The following is a 16,167-nucleotide window of genomic DNA, read 5'->3' as shown; positions in this document are numbered from 1 at the left end:
GTCAAGTGGATTCTGAGATATCTGAAGGGTTCATCAGATACATGTCTTTGCTTCACAGGTGCAAGTTTGAAACTGCAGGGTTATGTAGATGCTGATTTTGCTGGTGATATTGATAGTAGAAAGAGTACTACTGGGTTTGTTTTTACTCTGGGTGGTACAGCTATATCATGGGCTTCAAATCTACAGAAGATTGTTACTTTGTCTAGTACAGAAGCTGAGTATGTTGCGGCAACTGAAGCTGGAAAGGAGATGATTTGGCTACATGGTTTCTTAGAAGAATTGGGTAAGAAGCAGGAGATGGGCATTCTACACAGTGACAGTCAGAGTGCAATCTTTCTTGCCAAGAATTCGGCTTTTCATTCAAAGTCGAAGCACATACAAACAAAATAGCACTTTATCCGTTACCTTGTTGAAGATAAACTGGTAATGCTTGAGAAGATTTATGGATCTAAGAACCCGGCAGACATGTTGACTAAGGGTGTCACTATTGAGAAGTTGAAGCTGTGCGCAGCTTCAATTGGTCTTCTAGCTTGAGGACAGGAGGATGAGTTGCAGGGATGAAGGATTGTGTTATGGAGGATTGTGGCTGATGTTTGCAGCTTGTGAGCCCTTAAGGGCTAAGGTGGAGCTGATGGAGGAGTTTGCTCGTGTAGCTTGATCAATTCAAGCCAAGGTGGAGATTTGTTGAAGTGGGCCGTGTGGCTTGAATTGCCACAAGCCCACGTCGGTCACTATTGACCAAATCCTATTTGTAATAGGAAAGTTTACTCCTGCCGACTTTAACATATATATATATATATATATTATATTTTTAAGGGCTGCCGTGTGAGATCAAAAAAAACGAAAGAAAAATTCCAATTAACCTAGTGAGCAGCCGCATGAGAGAAAATAGAGAAAAGAGAGGCAGCCAACTTCTATTCTTATTTTTTCTGTGAGAGAGTGCTAGGGTGTAATTGGGATTTGGGTTTCTTGAGAGTGTTCTTGTGCACTATTGTATTTTCCCTGATAATAGTGAAATCCCTGCAACTCCGTGGACGTAGGCAAATTGCCGAACCACGTAAATATTGTCTTGTGCGTGTGATTATTTTTCTTTGACGTGTGTTTTCTCTATTTATTTTGTTCCTCATAGGTTGGGAATTTTGGTTAAATTCCCTACACAAGCTTACAAGAATTCATAGTCTGACACAACATTGATATTTTAAGGTCATGCACACAGGTTCCATTATATCAGATTAAGGCTTCATAAAAGTTCTTTTTGGGGGATTAATAACATGATATATGGTGAAATCCACTTAGCAGAAGAAAAGCAAATTCAACTTACAGTCCTTACAAGACTGATCATGCATATTTATTCTGTTGAACTCCTAGACATTTTACAATAATTTTCTGAATTGACTGATAGAATATTAACCATATTCTCTCTTCTTCTTTCACATTTTTGAAAATGAGATAGGTTTGACACTTTTGTTGATATTCTTTCAAATGACCCAAATTTACACACAATCTTCCCATTTAAGTTGGACACCTAAAAAGAATCCAATAACCCTTGACAAAAGTTCACTCAATCTTTCAACTAAGTTGTGGACATTAAGCAAAATACAAGGAAACAAGGGAGGGAGCAAACCAGAACTCAAATTCATTTTAAATCTACCGTTAACAAAAAATTGTTTATTTGGCAAAATTTTACAATTTCAATCCATTTTCCCAAGTACAATTGATCTTTAAATCTGTGCGCCAAACAACTGACAAGCAGTGTGTTCTACTACCAACAAAACTAAAGAAATCCCACAACATCAAATCAATAAAAAAGAACAGAAATTTATATCTAATCTGTCATTATCTAACCTTTGCACCTTCTTAATCTTTGCGTAGGAGCTTTGGACACACTACAAGAGCAAAGAAATTAGCCTCAAACCTTTCACTCCATCTTGTATGAAAATCCTCACTTATTCCAATATCGAACTATCATAGACTCCATAAAATACAAATCGTCAATCATCTTCTTGTCCTTACAATCTAGTTTGGCTGAAACTATTGCCTTCAATATATTAATATTCTCCCCTATAATCTTCAGCATCTCCTCAGATTGCTCGAGACCACATTTGTAGGCAGCCAGTTCCACCTTCATAAAGTCCTGTGATTCCGGATGAAGTTGATGACTCATAATAGATTCCAAATGCAGAGCTATCACAATGAATTGATTACAGAGTAGATCTAGAACTTGCTCGAGGAATGTATCTAATAGGTCATCAATTGGGCTTCTTATTTTCAAGAGTTTCTTCAGATTTCTTTTCTCAATTTTTCCCTTTTTCGGTAACTTGATAATCTTTTTAATACTAAGACCATTGAGTTTAGACACGAATCGTCCAATCTTTTCTGCCCATTGTTCTTTCCCCGACATCATTAACATGAAATCATCCATCAAAAGAGACAGCTCAATCCTAAGTTCAGCTACTTGAACCTTCATAGCATTCAGAACCTTGAATAATTTATCAGATTTCTTACACTCTTTTACGCAATCCATCAAACTCTTCTTTCCACCCTCTCTTGCTTTCTTGAATCCTTCTTCACATTTACGCCTCAGTACTTGCAAATTTAGTTCTGAAACCTCAACACCTTCTTCATCCTTGACTCTTACACCACTATCTGCATCATCCATTGTTATACTTGCGCGTAAATCTTGTTCCAATCTTTTAACTGATGAGTCTGACCCCATCTTCTCTTCAATTTCCTTTATCAAAAATAATCCAAAGATGTGTCTCGACACTGCATCACTGCTAGCTCCTGCAGGGTTGCTACCTCCGCCACCTCCAAGAAGAGTATCATTGAGACGCTTCCATAGAATTTGAAACTCATTGTAGCTCCCCTGACTCTCCTTGTTTCTGACAGGAGCTTTTTCTTGAGATCCAGGCCTTGTTCGAGAGTCGATGAACCTTTTTCTCGAGTCTTGTATGTTAATCTGCAGTGCCAGAATACGCATGATCATTAGGCTAGTAGGTTCATGCAATGCTTGCATGTAATGAAACAACTCGTTAACTCTGGAGAAGTCAAGATCAAAATTGTCTTGATCTTGTTTAGGTTTAGCCATTGATATATCTATCTCTACAAGAGCATTTGAGAGGGAGAAGGGTGTTTGTATGTTTAGGAAATAAAGGACAGAGTGAATAATTAGTGCAGAAATGTTAGAAGAGTTTTTGAGAGATAGCCCCAAGATAAAAGGGTTTTATAGGGAGTGGTTGTTTCAGTTATTTTCAGTTATGAGTGAGAGATTGCATCACCTGCAGGTGATATATTATTTGGTGCACTTTGGTTTTGCTGGTATAAGAGAATAATGAGTGGAGCTCAGTCTTGTATGTATTTCAAATCAGAATTGTAAATGAACTTATGATGCCACCTGCTGGCTGTAGCTAAATATTTTTGGTGACTGTGGTTGAGGATAAATTCTAAACCATATAGATTTTTTTTTTTTTTTGCCTTGATAACTTAATTTCTTTGCTGTTTGTTTTTTGATAACCATATAGATTTTATTTTATTTTCACTTTATTTTTTTTATAATGAAATTATGACCTTTTTAAAAATAATTATTTGCCTCATAAACTTAATTTCTTTTCTTTTTGTTTAATTTTTTTTTTATAATAAAATTATGACCTCTAGCCACTTGTGAAACAGAACATCAATAGTGCAAGTCTGCTGTTAGTAACAGCCCTGTAAAGTTGCATGTGATTAATAGAATTAACCATGTTCAAAATAGAACTACTCATATGCAAAATAGAATTTGTACACGTTGGTCAGTTACATATCAGATTGGGAGATTAGTTACAACTTGGCCTAAATTTCCCTAGTGATAGAATATAGTGGGGATTAGGTTTATCCAATCATGATAGTTAGAAAGGAAAGAGAAAATTAGAACTTTCCCACCATTCAAAAAACTTCAATTTGTAGCATTCTATTTTAATATTGTTACATTATCGATATAACTATTATAAGTTTTTGTTTAATTATTAATTGTTAATAAGGTTGAAAATGGGTTATCAACGTTGCAACGTGGCCCATTTGTCAAAAGGTTACCCAAATTGTGTTGCTCTGTTGATTGTTAGGCTTGATGGGTCCTAAACCATTAATAAATAGGTTGTGATTGGGTTGACTTATATAGTTGAACACGAATTGCAAATCTTATGTAAAACCTTCTAATCATCCTTAATTTTAGTACCCCTGTTTATTAGTACATATTTGAGTAGTACTTGGCACTTGTTTGTGATTCACTTATAAGCCAATTTATAACTTATTTGTTTTTTATTATTTGTGGGTCTTATATAAGTTATTTACTTTATTTATCTTTTACTATTTACTTATTGTACTTTTACTTACAAAGGTTTTCAGGGAAAAAAGAAAAAGAAAAATATAAGTTGTTCCAAACTGACACCATTTTTAGCCTTTAATGTCTTTGTTGAAGATCTGGTCGAACACCATGAGGATTCTGGCATTTTACCCCTAATTTTTAAAAAAAATTAGCAATATGCCCCTGTTTGCAAACTATATAAGAGCGTGCCCCTGTTTCGATACTCGATTATCCTAAAATCGAGTTCAATTAAATACTCGATTTGTAGAAAATCGAGTTATGCCCGATCAAACTTGAAAAAAAAAAAAAAAAATTCCGTGGAACTCGAGTTTCAGGAAATTGAGTTCCATGCAAAAAAATTTTTTATTAGTGTGATTCCCCTATATTCAGGGAGCCCTATAGTGGCGTTTTAAAGCCCTATAGTGACGTTTTAAATCCCTATAGCGGCGTTTTCCTCCAATTTTTTATAAGTGTGATTGGCCCATATTCAGGGTTCTCTATAGTGGCGTTTTTAAGCCCTATAGTGACGTTTTAAGGCCCTATAGCGGCGTTTTCCTGCAAAAATTTTTTATAAGTGTAATCGGCCTGTTCTAGTGCCCTATAGTGGCGTTTTAGGCCCTATAGTGACGTTTTTAAGCCCTATAGTGATGTTTTATAACACTATAGCGGCGTTTTCCTTAAAAAAAATTTTATAGTCCCCAACCAAGTTCAAGAGGCCCTATAGTGGCGTTTTTAAACCCTATAGTGACGTTTTAAAACCCTATAGCGGCGTTTTGGAACTCGACTTCCCTAAAATCGAGTTTCATGTTTTTTTTTTTTTTTTTCTTTTTTTCTTTTTCTTTTCGGCATAACTCGATTTTCTACGAATCGAGTATTTCATTGAAACTCGATTTTAAGGTAATCGAGTATCGAAACAGGGGCATATCCCAATATAGTTTCGAAATAGGGGCATATTGCTAAATTTTTTAAAAATTGAGGGCAAAAGGCTAGAATCTCCTGAACACCATTTGAATTATTTCAATACACTTTGCTATATATATATATCTTTTAAATTTGTTTTTTTTTTTTTTTTTTTTGGAGAAGCTTCTTTTAAACTTGATTTCTTTTGAAAACCAAAGAATAATAATGCATACAGGAAAATATAGTTGTATTATTGAGCTGAGTTGCACTTTGTTAGTTTGTTTCGCGTTTTCAGAAAACGCACTTTTGCGATCTTAGCCATGTGAATCCAAAATAGAATCTGAGAGAGAGATTTCTGAAGAGGTCACGAAGATACGGAAATGGAATATAGAAAACTCAAAGATCAGGTACCTTTCTTTTCCTCTTCACTCATGTGGAACCCATATATATACCCATCTATTTAATTTATGGATGAAGTTTTGCTACAAGATTGGTTGCACCCTTGTAGCCAATAGCTACAACTCCAAAAACAAAATGATTATATATTCTGAAAATCTAAACAATTATGTCAAATTTCGTGCTAATTAGATATTATTTACTATTTTATTAATAAACTTATCTTTTTGTGCATTATTTTAGGTTACAAAAACTTAAAAATTTAATTTTTAATTTTTTGGAAATTTTGCAAACATGAAGAATTTAAGAAGAAAATTTAATCTAATGTTGAAAATTCACATCCAATAAAAAGATAGTAAATAAGTTTTAAACCAAATTTTCTCCTTAATTTATATATTTATATTTTTGTGGCAAAAGGATGAAGATGGTGATGGTGAAGTAGATGTCATAGAAAGCCAGAAAGCTCTTTCAGTGACTAATGTGCCCACCTTGGGAGATACCACCATTGACTGGTCCAAATGGAAGCTCAAGTATGCTTCTTTTTTTTTTAATTTTTTGCAAATTCTAATCAAAACCCAAGTTTTAATTTAGAGAGACTAGCAAGTAAATTATATAAGTTTGTTTGTTTTTGTTATAGGATCATTATGGTAGTTGCATTGACACTTCATACGAGCTTGCAAATTATACTTATTGTGTGGTCTAAAAGAAATGGCAAGTATGAGTATAGTATTACCACTACAAATTTTATGGTAAGCACAAGAATAATTTTCAGAAAAAAAATACATCAATCAATGTTTCAAGTGTAATTTATGTGCAACATTCAGTTTGGTAGGTCTCAGGTTCAAATCTTACCTATCAAATGAATAGATATATGTCATTCTTTTAGGTATTCAAATAAATGGGTATTGATTTATTTACTCTTTTCTTGAATTAGGTAGAGAATTTGAAATGTGGGTTATCACTTTTAGCCTTGGCAAGAATATGGAGAAGTGAAGGTGTTACTAAAGATAACAGGTTTTCCTTGTTTGTTTTTATGCTAAGTTTTTATAATACTTGTGATTTAATGTTCTCATTAAGTTGGAATTATCATATTTAGGATAAATTATTCTGTACACTCGATGTACTTCACATAATGGTGGGTCCGATTTGTAGGACCCATGTGTAGAGCTCACTCTGACGTGAGAGGAGGGCATATTGATATTACACCGCATGCACCAAATGATTTCACCATATCTAAGATGAAATGCACATTTTGTTTTATTCAACTATGTTTTTAGTTTGAGTTCACATTCTCATTCCAATCATATCTCTATTTATTTTTTGTTTCTTGTTCTGCCTTTGAACTAGGTTGAGTACAACATTTGATGAAGTTATTGTATACCCCATTCCTGCATTACTTTACCTTGTCAAAAATCTGCTCCAGGTTAGTTGTGGAAATCATTTTTTTTATTTTTGGTAGTCACAGTTCCATTGGTATTCTTGCTTGCTGAAGTCTGATTAATGTGTATTCTTCTCTTTTATGTTGCGGTACCACATCCTTCAGCATTTGGATGCCCCGGGTTATCAAATACTTAAAAATCTGAATATTATCAGTACTGGCATTTTGTATAGAATTATACTTAAGAAGAAGTAAGTCCTTACCATCATTTACATTGGATTTTTTCATTTCATCATGGAAAACGTTTGCAAAAGCCCCTTAACAAATACAATGAAGATGGAAGAGTCATAATAATTCATTTAGTTTACATGTCATCTTGTTGATACCCTTAGAAATATTTGATGTTAAGAATGCCCAAATAGGAGAAAGAGATCAAACAAAATTGGTTCCTTTTTTTCTTTTTCTTTGTCTAGTTTATAAATTCAAAAACATATTGGGAATGTGAAATGCATCCATGAGCATGAATATATGTACTGATTCAGCTGCTCTTAGGCTATGTATCTGAGGACGGAGAGTGAAAGATTAAGGAAAAAGGCTAATTTAAACGAATTAAGAATTTAAGCCAAACCAATTCGGACTGCAAAATTTTTATTGAGTTTTGCGTACCAATTATATATTCTTTCAGGTTAAGCAATATGTAATGGATGGATTTCATTCAACTATGTATTGGGTGCGTCATTACTCAGCTAAAAACAAAGTAAGATTTCTCACACATCTTATTTATGGACTGTTTCAGACTAGTTACTTGTCTTTTGAGTTTTGGAATGTTGACCTTAAAGATACTATTGAAATTGTCAGATGTACAATCCATACTGATAGATGTATGATTCATGTCTATGTTACAGGACAAGATGTAGTCTAGTAATGAATGAAAATATTATTTACTAAATCTAATATCACTTTTATGAAGTGATGATATCTTGGTGCATTTAGCCATGTACTTGAGATGTAGGAATTACTGAACATTATTTCTAACTATATTATTTGTATAATTTTTTCCTGAAATTCAAAATTTTTTATTTTTTTTCTACTTTCAACTAATTGTCTGTGCCTTAGAAGATTACATTGTTTTGGCAGTTCTGATGATGTTTTTCAAACTCCTGTTCAAGGTTGGGTGATGGCCATTGTGAGTTAACCAAAATTTTACACTCTTAATACAACAATGAAGAAAAAAAAAAACCAGAGGAAAACATTTTATAGCTTAAGTTTCTTGTTATCATAATTGGGGGTGATTTCTTTGCAGGTCATGGCACTTTTAAGTGGTTTTGCAGGAGTGTACACTGAGGTGAGTTTTTTAAGTACACAGTTTGCACTCTAGTTCTTCTGAACTACAATTCATGTCTGTCGTTTAGTCATTTACTCTTTGAATCCTAACCCGACAAAACTTGATCAATGATTGGGTTGAATTTTGTTAATTGACAGATTTTGTAAGACTGATTGAAGTTTTTTAGTGATCCATTGAGTTAAAAAAGTGAAAACTCTCATTAGAGTGATACATTGCTTATGATTTTCATTTTTCACAGGCTATAATGAAAAAGCGTCCTTTAAGAAACATAAATGTGCAAAACTTCTGGTTATATATATTTGGTATGGCTTGATCAATGATTGGGTTGAATTTTGTTAATTGACAGATTTTGTAAGACTGATTGAAGTTTTTTAGTGATCCATTGAGTTAAAAAAGTGAAAACTCTCATTAGAGTGATACATTGCTTATGATTTTCATTTTTCACAGGCTATAATGAAAAAGCGTCCTTCAAGAAACATAAAGGTGAAAAACTTCTGCTTATATATATTTGGTATGGTTTTTAATGCTGTTGCTATAGTGACCCAAGATTTTGATGCAGTGATGAACAAGTAATTCTAGCCTCTCTCTCTCTCTCTCTCTCTTTTGGATGCAGTGATGAAGTTCTTCTGTGGATACTCATTTATTACAGTTCTCATGATTCTCAACCAGGCACTAAGGTATCTTAAATATCCAATTTGGCTTAGTAAAATGTAGCTTACTTGCATGCTTTAGCTTTTGCTTAGTCCTAGATTTCTCACTCCCTGTCCTTTAATACAATCTGCTTAAATGGTCTCATGTGCAGTGGCCTTGCTGTATCTATGGTAATGAAGTATACTGACATTATTGTGAAGGTATGTCAGTCAGGGAAATATGAACTTGAATCTTGTAAGACATTAACAGAAATGCATTTATGCGATTTTATATAATGTCCTGGAACTATTCCTTGGCATTTCATAGCGAGAATTCTTTTGCAATCTTCAGTTATTTTTTGGCCCATAAAAGTGAAAAGACATCTGCCATCCTTCATTGATGGTAGAATTTGTGAATATACTGGAATGTAAAAATTTAACCAAGGCCTTTTCTGGCACTAAAAATTCAATGTTTGTCTTTAGGCTCTATTGGAACCCATTTCTGGCCTTTCTGGGTTATTTTGGGTTGTTTTTGTACTTGGGTGAAGGCTTAGGTCAGAGCAGTTGGCTTTATTGATCTTAGGATTAACTTTATTGTTACAAATTTAACATTGATAGTTCTTGCTAAGTACTTGTTGGTCTTTGTATTCTTTGCCCACGTTCAGCCTTAATGAATGGCCAGCACTCTTTTTGAAGGGTGTGAAAGTTGTTACATGACCTGAAGCTATTATTCCTCAAAATTAGTTGTGTACCTGTTGTATGCCCTTTGTGGGCATTGGGTGGCACTCTTTTTGATTATTTAATTAATTTTTACTTATATATAAATATATATATATATTTCCAGCATTTTATGTAGCTAAATTGGTCTTTATAATTGTGTTATTTAAGAGAAGCATACGTTACCATCCTGCTGCAATCATTTTCTGCACTTCGCGATTGAAGTTCCCATTTTTATTAGCTTCCTCATGCTGTGCAGGTGTATTCTACTTCAGTGGCAATGCTTTTCACAGCATTGGTTTCTTCTTATATATTCGGATTTAATCTTTCGCTTGCCTTCATCGCTGGCACAATGTAAGTTACTTCTGGTTACATGGTTCATCTCCCTCCTATATATTCTTTATTCATGTTATGAACAACTTGGTCATTTTTCTGTTGTTCTGGCATGCATTAAAATAATGCTGGGATTGATGAATGATGATGCCATAATTACTTGTTTTTAACAGTAATAACTATTGAAAGCTTGATGGTTGTTATGTTTAATTACTTTATTTCTCTTGCTTCCAGCAATGTAATCCTGTGTGTTTATCAACATGCTGTTGCGAAGTAAGATGACTCCATACCAGCTCTGCCGAAATTTGCTCAGTGTAAAGGTTCTCATCCCTCACCTCAACTCTCCTCTATGATGATTTTGATTTTTGAACAGATTACCATGAAATCAGTAATGTACCTGTATTTTAAAGTTACTATTAATTCAAGATCAGGATTCAAACAATTCTGGTTTACAGTGTTTGCTTCGACCTTTTTTTTTTTTTTTTGGTGTAAAATTACAATGAAAAGTTTACTCAAATGTTGGTATATGATTTGACAAGCTTCATCTGTAAAACCTGTTTGATCAATTATATCTAAGAATTTTAGGCTTCGGCCTTCATTTTGCTTGTTTTGCCAAACCAACTTGCTGATTGAGTCATGCTTGAGATTTGGTTTTAAGGCAGGGCTGTGAGATGGAAGGCTAAAAGCAATAAAAACTCAAGCAAATCAATGATAACATTCACAATGGATAATATTTACTGACAACTTGCCTTGTTAAGGTTAAGAAATTGATGACTTTTTTTTTTTGGCGGAGTAAGATGTTAAGTCACTTTTATTTATGTATATTGCCAAAATCATCACATATAAGCTGTGCTATAGAAGAGGGGGTTCCTCAAACCGCACCATATCAATAACATAGGATTCAGTAGGCTAATAAAGAAAAGTTTTGCTTTGTTCGACTTTAAATCTTATTTAGGTGAATGCATCTTGTTTAATTAATCTCAAATGCAGTGGCAAAGTGGAAATGAAGTTGAACACAATATATTCAACTATACCTTGGTTGAAGAATAGCTCTTTGAATACTTGAGTGGCAGCTGCAAGGACAAGCAAATTAGTTATGAGTTTGAGTTATGATGATGCATTTCGTGTATTCATTTTAAGAATACAGGAGGTAATGCAATAGAAGTTCCCTACATATGAAAAATACCACAAACTTATCTATAAATTGGTATTAAAAAAATTATAAAAAGTTACTATATATTTTATTATAAAAACTTAAGAATTGACGTGATAATAAATTTAATTAGTATTATTTTTAAAAAAATATGATAAAAATATTAGAATCATTCACATCACTCAAAAAAATTATCAAGAAAGTGTATGTAGACTTCCAACCACGCAAACTTGCTACAGTACTCATTAACTTTGCTCAGAAGGTGAAATTGTGGCTTCCAACTTAGAGCAGGCATATGGTCTTTGTGTTTTAAAATGGGACTATGGGAGGATTGCTTCGTTCAGAAACGTTGAATGAGAAAATACTGTAATTCACTTGTTTTAATAAGAAGTATAAAGATAAAATTTAGATACAGTTCTTTTAATTTTAAGTATTGTAGGTAGCTTTTCATCGAATTCAACCGAATAATATATTACTAAGCAATAAAGCAAAACAATATTATCTTTTGTAAATATTAATAATATTCAACTGTGTAGCTTATTGGTCAATGCAAAAGTAAATTACAACACCTAAACTTTTTTTATGAAAAGTACAACACCTAAGCTAATTGTATTTAAGTTTTAACAAATTATATAGAACTAGTAAGTTGTCTGTGTGATGCACAGACAATTTTATGATATTTTATGTAAAATAGTTTTGGAGAATGCTGTATATATATTATAAAGAAAATGTAAATTAAATTAGATCAAAGAAACATGTACATTTTGGGATATTAAAAATTAGTTTAGTAGTTTCACTACACATTTGTAGCCTTCTCAATGTAAGATTAATTTTTTAAGAAAATCATGAAACCAAAATTAAATACTAAAGAGCAATAAGACCATGAAAATCAATTATTTTGTGTTGTGTTCACAGATTGCATACCATGAAATGAAAGTTTACCCAACTCTCTCACTGTCTTCCATTCATCGATAGTATGATATTAAGACATGGTGTGAGCAAGTGTGTATGCATGTGTCTTGTAAATGATTTAAAACCATAGTAGAATATGACTTTATATTGCACACCAAATATTCTCTCCACTTTTGTACCAAAAAGAAAAAAAATTATCCAACCAAATTACCCAAGCCTATATCATATTTAAGCCCCTAATTTAAAAAGAAAAAAGAAAAGAAAAATTACTTATAGGGGGTTTCAGTGGGAAGCTAGTATGACCGAGGTGGAGGCCCCTCAGATTCCTCTTCCACTCTCTTACAAATGCTTTGTCAATCTCAGGTATTTTATTTGGGTAATACTGAAATATTTCATTTCATTTAACAATCTACAACATTTTTGTGTCTCTCTATCTCTCCCTAGATTCTTATGTGGTTAGTTATTACTATCAGTCTTTAATTATCTTTATTTTTGCTTTTGTTTTTAATACTTAAAATGTTAAATGCAAAATTAGAGCACTGTATGGCAGGATCTCATTCACTCCTATATGAGGTTTTTGCTTTTATATATACTAGTCGCTAACCCGTGCGATGCACGGAATAATTGAACGAAGGTTATATACATTCACTTTTATTGGTACAATCATTTGAAACCAATCAAATTAGATAATTCTAATTCTAAATAATTGTTGAAAATATGTATAAATAGATTAGTCAAATAAACAACATTCATCTAAACACCACTATGATATGGTTCAAGCATGTTCCAATAAAAAACCATTTCAAATAATTACAACATATCAATTTCTAGAAAGGAACCTGATAAAAAATTCTATTACTTTCTCTTTTTTAAATTATCCACATAAAAAAAAATTAAAAAATAAGAGACTCCATACAACCTAGAGATCATTACCAATTATCACAATAAAAAATGATATGACTGAAAATAAAGGTGGATAAATACTAAAAAAATTATATAAATCACAACAGTGAGCTATTATACATTTATAGGATTTGAATCCCACATTATTTAAAAAGAGGTTGAGCTTAAGAGTAAAATAGTAATCCTAGACCAATTAAATATTTTATTAAGCCACTCTACCGCTCTCAGTGTCCTCAAATTACTAACAAAGTCCATTAAACACACTAAATTCAAATTCACTAATTCCAAAGAATTTCTAAATATTATTTTCTATACTACAAGCAACATGCAATGCCTTATCTACTTTTGACTTCCATCAAGTGTAACAATTTATATTTTGATAATTATTAGACAAATGCAAGAGAATCAAATTTTGTAAAAATATTTCTTCTTGATAAATTTATTTATATTTATTCCTTTTAAAAAAATCTTTACTATGCAAAAAACTAATCAATTTATACAATGCAAACTATTGGGCTCTCTTAATTGTTAGACAATATGTCTTGCATTTAACTTGTGTAAAGATTCTAATCCCAAACAACATATGTTTGTTTAACGAATAAATTATAGACAACTTTTAGCCTATGAACACGACATCACTTATTCTCATCCCAAACAATATGTATGTTCATAGTCTTGGCATAAATTATGGAAAACTTTTAGCCTTTGAACACAACATCATCTAATGTTAGTTGGTATGAGAGAAGTCTTTTGCTTCAAGAATACAATCAACAAAAAAATATTTCCCACAAAACCATAAGTCTAGAAATAATCAATTATATGTTGAAAAAAATGCATTCGCTCATTTTTCCTATTCCATCGCAATTCTCGCACCAAGAAATAGACGTTGGACCAAATGATCTAGATGAATGTCGTATTCCCATTTTCCTTGTCTCTTTGTTTTTCTCTTGTCAACTATCATTTGGCCAATCCTTGCAATTTGAGTTACTTCTCTAGTCACCTCTTTCTATTTTATTGTATTTAAATTAAAGATTATATAATATTTACAAAGGGAAAAAAATTAAAGATAATATAATATTTACAAAGGGGAAAAATCATATAATGAGCCAATGAGCTTTAGGTTTTAGCTCAAATGACACTTCCTCTTCCTATAAAAGCAAGGTGATGTATAATTTACCAATTAAAAAAAAATGTGAATGGAAATTAAATAAAGAACTTGAAAAACATTGATTCTTTTTTTGAAGAGAAAAATTTTGATTTATGTTAAATAGAGTTCAATACAGCGGTGGCAATTGGGGTTGTAAGAATTGTGGACTGTGACCAATCCAAAAATTCCTATCAACCAAATGAACTAAAAATATAGGTAAAGAATGTGATGCTATGCTTGTAGCTCCATGAACAAAAACTTTAACTGCCTAAACTTTTCAGCTCTCTCTTTAAATGTGCCATTGAAGCTTGTCATCCCCTCAAGTATCACTTGAAATCATCACATATCTCTAGCCAACCTTATAGCTTCCATGGCTGCCATTAATTACCTCCGCCGTGGTTGAATCCTTATCATAACACTTATGCTTACTCAGTGTTGCTACTGTTACTCTCTTTGCATCCAGATGATTACTCTAGGGCTCCCTTAAAGAACACTGCACATTAAAGTTTACCTTTACATACTACATTGAATTTATAAGGTTTCCAACTCAAATTGAATTCAATTTTTAGATGTATAATACTATTGATATATTAGAAATTAGACATTACATGATTTCATTCTTGTGAAGTGTGAAACTGCCTGGAAAATATTTATACCATTTAATCATCTATTTCAACAAATTTTAGAGAGTTAGAAAAATAAAAAATAAAAGGAAACATTTTTAGAAGTTTTTTTTTTTTTTTTTTTTTTTTTTTTTTTTCTCTCTCTGAATCAATAACCTATTGCCTTATATCACAAAACAAAAAAAGACAAAATCATAATAAATAAAGTAAGAATAGCTACAAACATTGAGAGAAAATATGAGTTTCAATTTTAATATATATTTTTCAAGATTGTAGTTTTAATGTTTTAAACAACGCTAATGAGCTAAATCATATAATAACGGGCATAATGCATATCCTTGTCATTGTCAACATTATATTAAAATAATAAAATATTTAATTAGAATGGATAAGAGGAAGCTTGACTATGTTTCACCTAAAAGCTCTCTAGCTTCAGATTGTACATGCCAGTTCAGGAAGAGAAATGAATGAATTGATAGAAAAACAAAGAATAAAGTCAACCCATCAATTGACTTCAAGGGGGGGGAAAATAAAAGGCTGAAGAATTGGAGTTCAATAACATATAATGAGAAAGGATGCTCACAAAACTATTAAAGAATGATCATTTGAAACACAACTCCTACAAAATGATATTAACTCAACAAAGCAATTAAAATTTTACTTTTAGTAATATTAGAATAGATGCATTGTTCAAAAGAGTAACATATATATTTTTTTAATAAGCATGGAGGTGAAAGCTTACAACTATATACTATATTCAACCTTTCTTTTTATTTATTGAAAATGATAGATTTTTATTATGTAAATAACAATGTACAATGGTTCAAACAAATGTGCTAAGAAAGGAGGGCAACCCATCCAAACACCCGCCCCTTTGTCAGCCAGATTTGCACTTGACCTGATGATATATACAAAAGAAATAGTTCTAAACTAAGAATTGAATGAGTGAATTCAACAACAAAACCAAGGTAGCGACACACCAGAAAGACATATCTGATGGTTTCAATATTCTTGTAGGTCCTTAGAGTCTATAGGGGTCATTTCATTACTGGTTAAAGGTTAACGCCCTTCCCTTTCATGTGCAGGTATGCAAAGTGTTTTTTTTTTTTTTTTTTTTGAAATCAATCTAGAGGTAGATGTTCATATCTATACAAATATAACAACCATCATTAATTAACCAAATCAACTAACATGTGTAACCCAATTAATGAAGGCCCCTGGCTCATGAAAAAGGTGGGGGTTAAAAACCTAATCTTCTTGCACTTTCCATGCTTAATTTATTTCAATATGAGAACATCATATTTTGGTAAAATGAAAAAGATAGAAACAAAAAAATAGAGGAAATCTTACTACGCAAGTGGTGGTAAGCTTTTCACATCATGCAAATCTCTT

General features: G+C 32.2%; 1 pseudogene; it reads left to right on the top strand.

Annotated features, from left to right (window-relative positions):
- The first annotated feature begins 5,619 nt into the window (after positions 1 to 5,619).
- The window catches only part of LOC126726679 (CMP-sialic acid transporter 2-like), a 58,493-nt pseudogene continuing 47,945 nt past the window's right edge, over positions 5,620 to 16,167 (top strand).

The sequence above is a fragment of the Quercus robur genome, chromosome 5, assembly GCF_932294415.1.
Source record: "Quercus robur chromosome 5, dhQueRobu3.1, whole genome shotgun sequence".
Classification (NCBI taxonomy): domain Eukaryota; kingdom Viridiplantae; phylum Streptophyta; class Magnoliopsida; order Fagales; family Fagaceae; genus Quercus; species Quercus robur.
Note: the sequence above shows the minus strand (reverse complement) of the source record. Positions and strands in the feature narration are given on the sequence as shown.